The sequence below is a fragment of the Meleagris gallopavo genome, chromosome 1, assembly GCF_905368555.1.
Source record: "Meleagris gallopavo chromosome 1, MGAL_WU_HG_1.1, whole genome shotgun sequence".
NCBI classification, from domain to species: domain Eukaryota; kingdom Metazoa; phylum Chordata; class Aves; order Galliformes; family Phasianidae; genus Meleagris; species Meleagris gallopavo.
Genome location: NC_139404.1, coordinates 101929123 through 101944081, shown reverse-complemented (window position 1 = coordinate 101944081; position 14959 = coordinate 101929123). Strand labels below are relative to the sequence as shown.

Below are 14959 nucleotides of genomic sequence, written 5' to 3'. Positions count from 1 at the left end.
AAGAACACAGTGGATTTCTTGATAGGAGACAAGACAAGACACGTATGCCTGCACATGTCATGTTTCTTCCTCACCCAACCTTTACAAATTTGCTTCAAAAATCTTAGGTTTGAAGTTCTGTCATAGTTTCTTCAAAATGGGGTAAGGGTAAACAAGGTATGAACTTAACAGTATTTACATTCAAACACTAAGCAATTTCTGAAGAGTGTGGTAGGAACTAGTTATTGCAAGAACTATTATTTAGTTTAATTGATCCCAGCTGGGCTTGGAAGAGGTTCTTGCCAAAAGCATACAAGTGCTTGCCAAGAGCCTGTCATATTTGATAGCTCACACTGTTATGAACTTGGCTAAGAGAGGTCAGTCACATAGCAAAATCTAAGCTCTCCTCTGCTGTATCCAGGCTAGCTTAAAAATGCAGACATGTTGCCAACTGACTAGCAAGACGTTCTTCTTTCAACCTTGTTTTAAGAGGCCCCTGGTTTCTTGGAAGTGGGGGAGTGCAGCACTGAGAAGCAACGGGAAGATGTTCTACACATGGAGCTATGGGCAGATGCAGCTGCTCTAGGATCCTCTGGGCATCTGTTTTCATTAAAACTTCACTTGTGCATTTGACCTATCAGCTGGATTCAGCATATGTCACTGGTAAAGGTACGCACTGTATGTAACATCACTACTTAATCAGTCTTCCTTTTCCCCTGTGAGAAATGTCTTTTTTTTTTTTTACTTTTTTTTTTTTTTTTTTTCCAGAGTACCTCCATCTCAAGCTTTTGCTAACTTTGCTGAGGATTAGAAAAGTTTGTGTAACAACTTAAAACAAATAATCACAACAAATACACCATATTTATTACAAGTGTGTTAAAGCTGATGAATTCCTCCAGTGGCTACTTCACTAATTTAAGAATAGAACACAAAATGTAAATAAGTGTGAAATATTTGATTAAGGATAATTAATTTTCTAATAAACTCTCCCTACTTTTCCTTCTCAGTTCACTTAGTAGGGATAATTTTATGTTACTTTCAGGCACTTCTTCCTGTATTAAGATTTATATTCCAGGTTTCCTTTGTCAGTTCTTTTCTATCAGACTATCACCATGGAACTCTCTGGGACTCTCCAGTGAAGCAGTTCTATTTTGTCTAAATAATTAAATATTCCTTGGACCAGAGGACTGGAACATCTACAAAGGGCTTATTTTTTTCCTTCTTCTTTATTCTTTGTTTCCCTCTTACCCAGTGAATGTTTCATTACAAAGTGGAAAAGTCCAACAGGAGAAACTAAATCAGGGAAGATCCTCCAGGTCAGGGGAATAGGCTTTTGAACAACTTTCTCCCACTGGAGAAAAGTTTGGATAACAAAGTTATCCTCATGTAGCTGGAGATCTGGATCATTTAGTCAAAAGCACTGTCTTTCTGTTTTTCAGAAGGCAAGAACAGTGTTGACAGTAGAATCAGTATGAGCCAACAGCGTGCCCTGGCACCTAGGAGGGCAAACTGTATTTTGGGGTGTGTTAAGTACAGCACAGCCAGCTGGTCAAAGAGGTGATTCTCCCCCTATACATAGCACTGATCAGGCTTCACCTTAAATACTGTATGTAGTTCTGAACTTCACAATAAGGAAAAGAAATTAAGATGCTTCACTGCATCCAGGGGAGGTCAACAGAACTGGTAACAGAGCTGTGAGGAGAGGCTGAGGACATCTGGACTGTCAGGTCTGCAGGAGGCTGAGAGGCAACCTCATTTCTCTCTGCAATGCTCTGAGGAGGGGAAGCACAGAAGGAAATGCTGGGCTCTTTTCCCTGGCAACCAATGGCAAGACAATTGGGAATGGCACGAAGCTGTATCTGGAGAGGTACAGACTAACACTAGGAAAAATTTTGTTACCATGATGTTGGTCACACACTAGAACAGGCTTCCTAGAGAGGTGGCTGCTGCTCACAAGTGGTCAGTGCTCAAGAGGCATTGGGATAATGCCCTCGATAATGTGCTTTAGCTTTTGTTTAGTCCTTATTGGTCAGGCAGTTGGACATGATGATCTTTTCAACTCAATTATTGTATTGTATGTTACTGTACAGTACTGTATTGTACTGTTCTGCATCATACTATATTGTACTATACCATATTCTACTATACCATATTGTATTCTGTTCTATTCTATATACTCCAATAGGGAAAACAAAGTCATGAACATAATAAAAAAACATAAAATACATATTGCACAGGTTCATTATTATTACATGTGGAATTTAAGATATGAATCTGCAGGAAAGTAATGAATTGTAAGTCTTCTAGGACACTGGTTGCAATAAAAGCTATTTGGTACTGCTGAATTAAAGTGAGTGATAAATCTCTGTCTAGTTCTTTAGAATAATATATATATATATATGGCATCTTTTTTAAAACTTTTTTTTTTTTCAATTCTTTTTTCACCAGAGAGGCGGTCTAAACAGCTTCAAGAAATGCATTGACTTCTCCCAGTAGAGTTTTAGAATCCACTGAGGTTTCACTGTGACACTGTTGCTGCTGCTATTAATAATGTATTAAAAATATTAACAAAAGTTACTAACATGTTGTCAGCACTTTTCTGTAAGCAGAGAGACAAACACTGCAAGGGAAACACTGTTAGAAAAGCATTCAAGACTGGGTCAATAGAATGTCAAATTGAATGATTTTAGCAATTATGTACTAGAAATGGATATTTAAATACCAGATTTAGATGTTTATATTTTAATTAAATTCCACCCATAAGGAGAACTCAATACAAATCTGTTGAGTTGGCCAAGCTAAAAAGGTGACCCATCATACGAAGCAAAGCAAGGGCTGATCTAGATCTTGGACAGAAATGGTGTGATGGGAGTGGCTGGGCAGAATCACATAGAGATACGTCATTATCATTACGTATGCTTTCATACGTTGCCTGGCTTATAATGCTGCCTACTTTAGTCTAGTGGGAGTTTTTATTACCATTTGTCCATTTTTAAATTTCCTGGACTGAGCTAGAGCATAAAAAGTGAAGCAGTTCTGATTCTGGGACTTGAGTTGAAGCCTGTGATGTTGTGGGACGTTTTTGCATGGTGTTAATGGTAGGAAATCAGCAGGCTGGTACTCTGCTGACATTAGCAGGGTTTTAGGCTTTCGGTCACACCTGTAGCTTGTACCACCTTCTCTCAGACACCAAGTAAAACAGTAATCACAGTGTAGGTACTTGTCACCACATCCTGTTTAACTTGGGCAGCACTCTTTTGGCATTTCTGTCTTGGCTTGTATTCTTGGTTGCAGGCAGAATGATTGCAAGTGTTTTAGATGATGAAGGATTTCTCATGCATGGTGCTCATTTCATGACTTGTAGTGGTTAGCATTAAAGAAGCTGATGTTTGTAATATCATTTTTGGACAAAAAGTAAATACATTTTTAAACAAAAATTTAACACTTTTAGAGACTCTGATTGACTAAAACTTGGTGTAGCTTTCCAGTAAAAATACAGAGACTATAATGCCCCTTCCACATTTTCCTTTGGTTCTGAATCTGCCCAAAAAATCATCTTTTGAAAACTGAATCTTTTTACAAATAACAAATAGCCATTTTACCAGAATTAGTTTTCAAAACTATTTTAGAAATCAATTAGAAATAGAACTTTTTTTTTCTTGTTTTAGAAAATTGACATTAAAACAATTTTATGTGGAACAGAGTAGTGTAAATAACTCTTTAGAATGAAGAAATTGTAACACTGATTAGAGCATGGCAATTAACAGAAAAAGAATATCATGTTGCCTCTGGTGCTTTTTGTGTTACAAAATTTTTGTCTATTAGTGCTTAGAACAGTTAAATGTTACAACTATTGACATGATGCGGTAGAAGTAGAAATACAGCTGTTGATTTCAACTGCAGAAAAAGACTCAAGAAAAAACTGAGTCTGCACCAGATCCCAACTCATATCAAGGATAATGCCTTCCTACTTTAGTGACATCAGAATTGTGCTCAGAGTAATGACTGTGATGCCTTACACATATGGCTATTTAGAAAAAGATTTTTTATTGTAGTTTTGAACTAGCTCAGTACAAAAAATAAAGTCAAATTTTGATTATTTGCAATTAATTAATTAATAACTTCAGGGATATTACATATAACTTTTGTCTTCATGGCCATGCCATTCCAGTGAAGTGTAAGAGGAGAGAGGGAAGTGAGCTGTAGAAGAGACAAGAGACTCATGATCTACACTTGTCTGATGCAGGAAGAAGTACAGAGGGTGGATAAGCACATGCAGTGTGCCTACCTTCTATATTCATTATCTCATTTATTGTTTGCTTTTGTTTTCTCTCCTGTCATTGATATTTTTTTCCTTTTCCAATGAAAAATAATGATTTCAATAACATAATAATTTAACTATTCAAATTTTAATATGTTCTTCCTTTTAATTTCATTTCAGAGCTTGAACACTGAAAATCAAAAATAACATTTACATGAAACACTAGCTGCCACTTGCTTCACATTCATCTATCAGGTGACCAAAATCTCAATCTGAATTTTTAGTCTGAGCTTTTATCTTTCCGTGGTTTCTTTACAACAATTGCATCTTCTTCCTTTCTGTGGCCTTCAGATCTGATTTTGCAACTTCTAAGTGGCAGATGAAGGAAATCCTTATTGCTTGAAACTGCTCTACCTATTTATATGAACTTGCCACATGGTTTCCTAAAATACAAACTGACAAGGCCATTTGTGTATGAAATGCTGTCGAAGTTGGTTTCAGAACTGGAGTGATGAAGCCAAGCCTCGTCCTAATAGCTGTTTTCTCTTCCTTGTTGCCTCGTATGTCAAGGACTGTTAGCAGAGCCCTTCCCCAAAGCACAGCTGTGAAACGAAGTTAAATAGAATATTCCTTGAGAATTCTACTCAGATGTGAAAAGAATAAGTGCATTTTAAAAAACAGATTTTAAGTTAAGCTGTTTGGCCTGAAAAGGTTAAGTATGAAGAAGTGATACTTTTGCTTTATGTAAAAACTGAATCGCTTCTTTAATACATATAGCATCGAAGTGATTTAGTTAAGCTATAATAAATTACAATTCTGTTCTTCTTTTCTTGATTATATTCAGAATTACAAACTTGAGATCTATTGTTAAATAGGGATATTTTTCTCTGTTCAGGTATGAATACTTAAACAGTGCTAAATTTCTAGGTATACAGATGAGCTAATTTGAAATTTTAAATGAATTAAACGTTCAATGTCTGAAATGATTTGTGAAGTCTTGCTTGATTCTTGAGTGCTTTCAGTTACTTCAATAAAACATGGTTCCAAAAAAATCCAGTATTCTGTTTCTGAAATTCACTATTTAACCTCATTCTTGTTAATCTAGTACGAACTTCAGATTCATTTGACAGTACAGTTTTCAACTTTATAGATGAACCAAACATTAAAACTCACACAGCTTATATTTTACATGGAGAATGGCAGAAAAATAAGAGATCATTAGGGCTTGCATTGCTAAAATCAGAGCCATCCGACATCCTTTAACAATTACTGCATTTGATACTTTATGACTTTCACATATTAACATTGCTCGCAAATGGCCTGGTTTTGCAGAGGGTAGTTAGCTCATTGGATCCAAAGGCAAATAAAAGCCAATAAGCTCATGGCTGTTAACATGCTGGCAGCCCTTGGCCACCCCACATTTACCCCAGTCCACAGTGTGCGGAAAGATCTCTGCCCAGCTGTAATAGGAAGCTCCACCCCATATTATTCTCATTACCTATATACAGGTACCCATAGCAGAAGTGAAGAGTTCACATTCTTCGTGCATTCTATGAGAGAGAAAAAGCAAATGGTCAATCAGATTTGTCTTTTCTCAGCATCTCCACCTGGTGCTCTGTCCTTTAGAGCAGTGGGTTGAGTGTCAGTTGGTCTCTACCTGGGGTACATAATGGTTTTCCTCAAATTCAGTACTTGTTACTTCAATACCAATCTTTAATTTTTGATATGTTTATTTATTTCTGTTTTCTTGTCTACTATTCTATTGTTTTGAAATTCTTTTATTGCTAAATGCTGGACAAAGCTCATTTCAAGCATTCTGTTACACCATTTTCTTTGTGTGTACCACATACAACAGAGTTTTTCTTTCAAGTGCTGTATTTCATTTAAAACTGATTGCACAATTTTAGTGCCTGTGCTCCTCTTTAGCAATCCTGGCTTTTTCAACCAACTTTTTTTTTTTTTTTTTTACTTTTTTTTTTTTTTTCTGTTGCTAGATAGGAAGGAAAAACTGACATTTTCTTATGTAACAGAAGCAGGTTGTAGTACAGTGAAACTGGAAAAGCTCTGCCAAGTATTCCAGCTGTACTCCCCAGCTATAGTTCTGCTCCTTCTCATGTCTCAGACAACCAGTTATGTTTCTGAGTGCTTCTGTTATCAGCAGGGATAATCTTCGTACGTCAGCTTCACAGCTTTCCATTTAGTCCAAGACATGTTTGCCTCAAATATAAGGAAACACAAGTTTTGTAGTACATTTTGTCCGCACAGACTGACATCAGTTTTTAATAGTTACGATACCACTACAGACCAGTACTGTTAGTGCCAGATCTTTTCTGAATCTTTTTTTACTCCATTTCCTGACCTTTTGGTTGATATTCAGTATTTGTACTGCCACTTCAGATTTCTCATAATACAAGGGCATATGTTAGATTCTTGCACAATTTATTTAAGAAGAAAAATAACTTTATGCAACGGAAGATAACTTTATGCTTCATAGTACTGAAGAGCAGCCCACTTCACTTGCTGGTGACTCAGCAACTCAGGACCAGCCTGAGAGCTTGAATGGTGGTGAGGCTGCTGGGGAGCTCAGATATTGGATTAGGGAAGGAAGGCTGACAGTGTTGGTGAATCTAACAAATTAAGAGCAGCCTGCCTGTCTAATGGAATACTGGATCACCTGACACATCCCTACTGCTGCCTGCTCACCATGACCATAGCTTCCCACATGGGATGTGCTTTTTGGTCTCTGGCCACAGGTAGCAAAGGAACAACACAAAAGCTAAGAGAGAATATCCAGTAAAAAAGTCTGGGGAAATACTCATGTTGTTTAAGCACCAAAACCATTTTTTTTTTTTTTTTTTTTCAGAAATCTTTGGGTGCTTTTACCTTAGTAAAGCCCTAAAGTTGCCAGTTTTGTGTTTAAGTGTAAAGAAAATATCTACTCAAAAGAGTTAACACTTCTTTATTAAGATTAAAATGTTTGCAATTATAAGACAGTAAATATTCATTTTAGGAAAATACATACTGCTAATTTCCACCTGCATCTGATTCAGCTGTGTGCCAAATATCTGAGTTTCAGCACCTACAGGTTTTCAGGATGTTTTTCAGAAAGCAAATAAGAATTAAATTAATATATATATATATAATAAAACTAACAGATGTTTGGGATTTTTTCATTTATGCCCATGTCACTACTGCAGAACAAATTAAAGAGATCGGTGAGAAAATTGTATGAGAACTAATCAGGAAAAACAGAGCAATGTTTTTATGAACTCTATTATCACATCAATGCTATGCTTAATGAGATTTTTAGTCATGTCTATAAATATTTAATAATATAATAAATTTTAATAATAACTGTAGTATATGACTCACAATTATTTTTTTTTTTAGTCAAAGGTAGATTGGGAATTTAATATTAAAGATATTAAATCTATTTGCACTTTAAACCGTACTTTTTTACACAACTAGATTTTCTGCTGTTGCTATTAACACACCATGTGTGTTTAATACTGTAAGGTGCCTTGCCTTCCAATTTGGAAAAGCAGATGTCAAATCTTTTTCTACAAAGTATCGAGTGTGAGTCTAATGGTGTTTCTCACTGATGATAAAATGAAGCATGGAAGATTTTGCTAGAAGATATCCAAATGTTATATATTGGACTGAAATATGATATTGTGACTGTGGTCATCCAAATTATTTTACCTAATAGATGGGAAAAGAATAGAGAAGGAACTCTGAAGAGGAAGAGGAGACATAAAGGAAGAGAGAGAAATGGGAAAAAAAGATACCATCTTTAAGGTGTGTTTTTGGAGTATTGTCTATTTTGGAGGTAAAGAGGATAAACTCAGTCCTCCGTATTTGGTATGCAAGTAAAATGTAGGGTAGAGGTGGGTGTCCAATTTTCTCTTGTCAATGGCTGTTCTCTGTATGAGCCTCCTCCTTATGTGGGATCTTCCCCTACATGAAGTAAAACTGATCAAAGAGTTGCTGCAAAGCTATGTTTAGAAAATATTGTTTTATGTTTTGTCTGTTTGAATGTTTGAATGGCAAATGATATTCTACACTTGCCTAGAAGAAAAGAGAAGCTGATACCAAAAGTGTGATTTTCCTATAAGATGTTTTGGAGACATATTGAATATGTTTCTTTCTGATAGGTTTTCAAATATCTTGAATTTGAAGTTTATTATTTGACCTGAAGGTTTAATGTTACCTGGCCTTTTTATAATTTTGCGCTCTGGAATTGGATGAAAAACTCTTGTTGTGTACATCCAGCTTCTTATCTTTGTACTGTAAGAAACTGCTCATATTTAGCATAGGATAGAGAAGATGCCCTGAAAACCCCATCTGGCAGAGAGATATAAAATAGCTTAAAAATTCTAACTTGTGGCAGAAAAAGCACTTCATACAGCCATAGGAAATAAGAGAAAATAAAAACAGCAAAAATTTGTATTTTTCTTTCCCTAATTGTATGTAGTACCTAACAAAATGCTTTGTCAGACCTACAAATCACTGTGAAAGGTTTAAATTAGAGAAATTATGTCAGCCACATCATATTTCCTGACCCCCAAGTTAAATTTGAAACGAAGTATCAATTTTGGACAGGTTTTCTTCAGGTCTTATGAACTTGAATAAAGTATTTCCTGTGTGATTGAACCTCTATTTATCTATCCCATCATTTGAAATATTATTTACTCTTCAAAGTTATTCCACTTTAAAATTGCTTAGAGGCATCATCATCTTAGGTCACTTGGTGTGCATGCATGTGCAAGAAGCGTGTGTATGTAAAACCATTTAGCTCACTAGCACTTATAACTAGAACAGGATTCATTAGCATATGTTATTGTACCTAGTTCTCTTATTCTTAGCCTTTTGTTTGTTTGTTTGTTTTTCTTAAGAAAACTTACAATTTTTAAAATTATTGTGATTGTCTATTATACTAGATTCTTCGAAGCAAACTTGCTGCCCAGGACATGGCTATTAAAAATGTGATTATATTATCATGGCAAGAATTTCACACTGATTCAGAGAGAAAGACTCTCACTTTGCTGTTGTTACTTAAAGATAACGCAGAACATGAATTTTGACATGAGTCATTAGTTATTTAAGTCCAATCAAAGGCTTTAGTATCACTAATAGAACATTTACATGGTGCATTATGTCAAAGAAGAAAGAAACAATTGCCACCTCCAGTCTACTTTGGCTTCTAAAACAAGTCATATTTTTACTAGAAATTATTGATGTAGGCAAGTTTGTGTGTCACTTTACACTCACTGACTTTTTTTCCCCACATTTACTGATAAGGGAGACTTGCTGAAGGCTGTGGAGAAAAAAAAGAAAGTAAAAGGTAAAGAAGACAAATATTTGAAAAAAAAAAAAAAAAAAAAGCAGATGACTTCTGTATGTGGTTCTTCTAGAGAATGGTTTTCCAAATATTCATAATTTTCACTTCATAATTTGGTGGATAATTGACTGAAAATGCAAACTTAACCCACAGTAAACAATCTATTAACATATGCCTTATAATTCAGATAAAATCTGTGTATAAAGGAGTAAAAATATTCATATTTGTCATAAGCTAATTTGAATTTCATCAGGATTAGGTGAATGTCCTTGTCCTTTCTTGTTTTTCATTGTTCTTTTCCACATTTGTTTCTGTGAAAAATACATGGAATTGATGCAGTTTTTTAAGGGACATCTCAGTCTCCTATAAATATTTTAATCTGACTCAATTGCATTGCCATCAACAAATATTTCATTACTTCCTTTAATAAAATGTAAGTTAGAATCTCATTCTGCAGAAAATCTCAAATCATCTATAAAATTAAAAATTTACAAACTGTATTTGTACTGAAAACAAATAATAATTATCTTTCTTTAGTTGTTAATGTCCAAAAAGGACCACCATCAACTATGTCTAACAATATGTCTGCCTAACAGTAGTTTTTCTACATGATAAGAATTTTCAGAACTATAAGATGTTCATCTGCTATTTTTGAGTGGGGTCAGTTGAGATGATTTTAAGAGATGTTGTTTATTTTTTAAACTTTCAAAGTTTCTTTCAATTTTTCTGGTGCTAATTACAATTAAAAATAATAATTTTAAATTGATTTTTTTTTTATTTTAAAAAAAGCAAAAACAAAGGAAATATTAATTATTGAAGAACTTTACCATCAAGACTCCCCAGCCTTTATAAAAATGGTCTAAATTAAGCAAGTTTTAAATTTCTAAGGTCTGTGCCAAATTTACTACGTCATTAAAATACTATTGTGGTATGATTTTTCTTAATATTGGACTGATTTTTGGAAAAAATAATAAATTTTTTCAATGAAATTGATGGGATGTATATGGTGCCCAAAGAGAATATGCACATTATGTTGCAAAACCCATGCAATCTTCAAAATTCTTGATGCCATCTGAGTGTGATGTCCTAGAGGAAGAACCAATGGAGTGCAACTACAAGTGACAACAAGAACATATGTGACTCTCTCCTGTGTCTGGTATAATCTAACCTTTTTATCAGTGATGCTTCAAAACTTTTTTCTTCCTCTATGGCACTCTGGGAAAAGGTGGACAAGAAGGGAATGATGGGATCATTTCTTATCACTGACATCATGAGGAAAAGTGGATTCCTCCATCTCATCTCTCTGGGGAAGGCTTATCTCCCTACATTTCACACTACCATGGCTTACAGTTTTCTATTTATTTATTTATTTATTTATTTATTTATTTATTATTTATTTATTTATTTATTTTGGAGGCTGTGTGATATTTTGAGGATGGCATAAATCTGTATGTCTTTGTATTAAGCATATAGAATACAACTGGCAAGAAAGGAATGATTTTTGTCCCATCAGAGTTAAGGGCAGGTTTGATTTCAGTGTAGACTGTGCAGGTGACCAGTTCATGGGCTCTTCATGGCTAAGCTTTACTGATAGAAGGTGAAGTGGGTCAAATTCCAGTTTTCACTTTTAACTCTTTCTGAAGATGTTATCTGGCTTTGTGGAACTGAAAACTATATTAGATATCTGGATTAATAGAAGGATGGTCATTTTTAATTTAGCCTTCTTAGAAAAAGAGCAGTTAACTACTAGTGGAAAGGCAGAAACCACAGTAACTTCTTTTTGAATGAGTCAGGTCTTTTCATCTGTTTTCTTTCTTAGGTGCTTCAGAAAAAGCATTTTCTGCACGGAACTGAATGTTTAAACAAGAATGAAAAGAAAGAAGCTCATGTTTGTTTCATAACTGGAAAGAAGATAAATAAGAGGGCTTTGAGAGTAACTAAGTCTTAACTACAGATTCAGCAAAGGCACCGAGAGATTTATAAAATTGTTACTAAAAACTAACTTTCCGTTCAGTGTCAACTAAAACTGCATGTTGTGTAACAAAGCTGACCACTGTTTTTATCAGTCTCCTATCTTGCTTTAGGAAGAATACTTTTTAATTACCAGGAATTCTGGCCCTGACTTGTTAGATACCAGCTAATGCTGGGAGGCCTGGGATGAAGGGAGATCATTAAAGACGGTTACAGAACATATGCAAGATAGACAAAATCAGATAACATAGTGTCACAAGAGCATGAAATAATCAGAGGATGTGTTTAAAGCCAATTTCCAAAAGTCAAGAGTGGATAGGTCAAATCAAATGTCTTCAGAACGCTACTAAAATTCTGCAGAATTTCGAAAAGCATATTAAGTGTATAGTTTACAATTTACTTTGTTTTTACTTTGGTTACTTTGTCTGAGAAGCTTTTGTCCTAACGTGCAGTAGTGTTTGCGTCAGAGACACAGAAACGTTTAAGAGCACAAATGCATACTCTAAAGTGCACCAAAATGCACAGAATACCACTGTGACTACATATGGGTTTTATTTCTTGCAATGCTGTACAAATGTAAAAACCAACATGGAAAGCACCAGAGCACGTATAGATATTTTTCACTCACACTTCAACTTCCAGCTACAAATCAACATGTTTCACTACATGTAGCTAGAAACAGAAAGGATGCTAAATCTTAAGTCTAAGAAATCTATTTGGTCTAGTCAAATAGATTTCTTGCCATTTGTTCTTTGTATTTTCTTTTTTTATTTTTATTTTTTTTCCAATAGTTTATTGGGACTTACGGTTCTTGAATGTCAATTTCAAAATAAGCCTTTCTATTATAAACAAGACCTGTTAATGCAAATGATAGATTTTAACACATTCTGGCAATGATGAGTCACTGTACATCAGTGCCAGTTTGCATAAATGAGCCTCTGATAAATGAGAGCCTCCACCTTTTCTTACTGTGCAGCCAGTTTTACACTTCTCTCCCCATTTAAAAAACCCTTGAGATGTATTACTGACCCTGATTCGAGGCTGTTAGCAGCTCTGACTGAAGAACCCTTTGGTGTTGCTGGAGAAAGAAATAAAGAAATAAGAATGAAATTCTGATTTTTCATAACATGTTAATGTCAAATCTACAGTTGTGCAATGCAGCAAAGATTCAGAGACTGTCAAGAGTCTGCATGCTTAAACCTATTTAACTTTCTATATTTTTTATAGTGCAGTATAGTTTATTATATATATTTTATGTAGCTTTTAGCTCTACTATCTATCATGCTTCGATGGGTATCCTCTATACTAAATAAAAGAAACACGTGCACACACAAAAAAATGAAAAATGTCTTGGTATATAGTCTGAGGCGCTACATGTGAAAGAGACACTGATGACAGAGAGGGAAAAGGTTAAAAGCAAAATGACTTACAGGCAGGAACAAAGGTATGAGCCTTTGCTTTGAACATGGGAGCCTCTCCTGCCTTGCTGCCAGTATATCACAGGTGTAGGCCACATGAACCACAGGAAGAATGCGACTGTGAAGAAAGTGATGACAGGTCCACGTCTGTTCTGCATTCATCCCATCATGCACTGGTCCATCTGTTATGCATTTACAGAAGTTTTCCCTTTTTTTTTTTTTTTTTTTTTTTGGTATTTTTTTCTTGGTAAAGTTATTTAAGTTGATTTAAGCAAATGTTGAAACCATTATCATACCACCAACTCAGATACACTTTAAAAGTAGGAGGTACGATCTTGGACATAAGGAGGTAGCACCAACTGTCCCTTGGAACTGCTGTAATAATGCTGCCCTGGTACCAGTAAGAATCTACTGTTTTCAACAAAAATAAACAGCAGAGCAATGACTGACAGCACACTCAAGCTTGTGCTACAATAAAGTACTTCCGAGAAAAGCTGTCTCTGGGAATTTACATTTTCTACTGTACTGATGAAGGTGCAAGACGCTAGCAAATTGGCTAAGGAAAGAAAAAGTGCATTCAGAAGGTGCCCTGAAGGCCAAGGTCCACCATTGTTTCCTCCCAGAAACACACTGTGTTTACCATATGACCAGGCCACCCATCCATGATCCCTACTTCATATGTCTGCCACACTATTTAATCACTCACAGTTACAGCCAGACAGAAAATATATGTTTACAGGCTATAACTGTGACTATGTTTTCAGTTCATTTTCACTCAGCAAGTTTTATTTAACTAGATTAGCAAGCAACATTAGTTCTGATGGCACCCTCAATCTGTGAGATACAAAGCAAACCACTGCCATGCCTGGTTCTTGACACAGAACGTTACTGTATTTGAGAGAAAAATCTAGATACAGTTACTGAAGTCATTTGCTTACCTTTGTGCAAAGAGCAGTAAATATTAAATGCAGAATAAAATGTTATAGTGAGAAAGATGGAGGAAGGAAAATAAGAATTTGCTTTGTTTCAGAAAGTCCCGTTATATAGAAATGATGAACTATGAACTACGAATTTAGGACTCACTCAAAAATATGCTGAGTCCACATAAAGGGCTTTTTCTGCTGCTGGCTGAGGGTATTATTAACAATAGACTTCCTGGGTCCATTCTGATTGTTCTGAAATGAGGGGATATGTCACGTCACTACAGGTCGTGTTTTGCCCTGAAGTGGAATCTACAGAATGGAACAGCAGAAATTGACATTTTTGAGAGCAGTATCTTGCTGCAACAAAGCACTCTGCTGTATATCTTGCAATGCTCTGAAATTCACTTTGTCAAGTTTCTTATTCCTTTATGACCTATAGAAATCTGTGCAGCCAAAGGAGAAAGAGGCCAAATTCAGGTCTATACAATTGCAAATTTTAAGTCCTTGCCATATATACTAGGGCAGAAAGAGTCATTTGTTCTTCAGATGTTTTTATTTATTATTTTCTGCTACAAGATTCCAAGTTAATCTGCAGTAATAGCAAAGTTTTATCTCAAATGCAATTAAGTGCTTTTAAAACCTGAAGTGATTCCTGAATTGCTTTGATGAAATGAACCATTGGACAATTCTGGACTTTGACTGTTAGTGTCTAACTCTTATGAAGGCAGAAGATTCTGAATTTAATGTTCCACTAAAGTAAAAGGGAATCTGAAAAATAAATATATGCATGATAGGTCTGAGGCAGGGTGGTCCACAACCCTGTTGGTCTATGCACTTTTGTTTTGCTGAGATCAAGCTAGGCAATGTTAACGACTGCCCTAGAGTGGAAGGGCCCCAGTTGTTGAATCTGGGAGCCTGCAAGCTGGCCATTCTCCAGGAGAAAACAGAGAGGAAAAACAGTTTCTAAAGTGGGAAAGGAAAGGGGCCTGAGTAGAAGTAGCACATTCCTGTGCCTCACAGGTCATTCGGTTGCTCTTTGCATGTCTGTTTTTATTGTGCCTCTGAA

General features: G+C 35.5%; 1 long non-coding RNA gene across 1 annotated transcript; it reads left to right on the top strand.

The window, feature by feature from the left end:
- The first annotated feature begins 356 nt into the window (after positions 1-356).
- Positions 357-5174, top strand: LOC104914043 (uncharacterized). The gene is made up of 3 exons (XR_795791.4): positions 357-648; positions 4421-4495; positions 4592-5174. It is a non-coding gene; the product is annotated as an uncharacterized LOC104914043 (long non-coding RNA).
- Positions 5175-14959: the final 9785 nt, after the last annotated feature.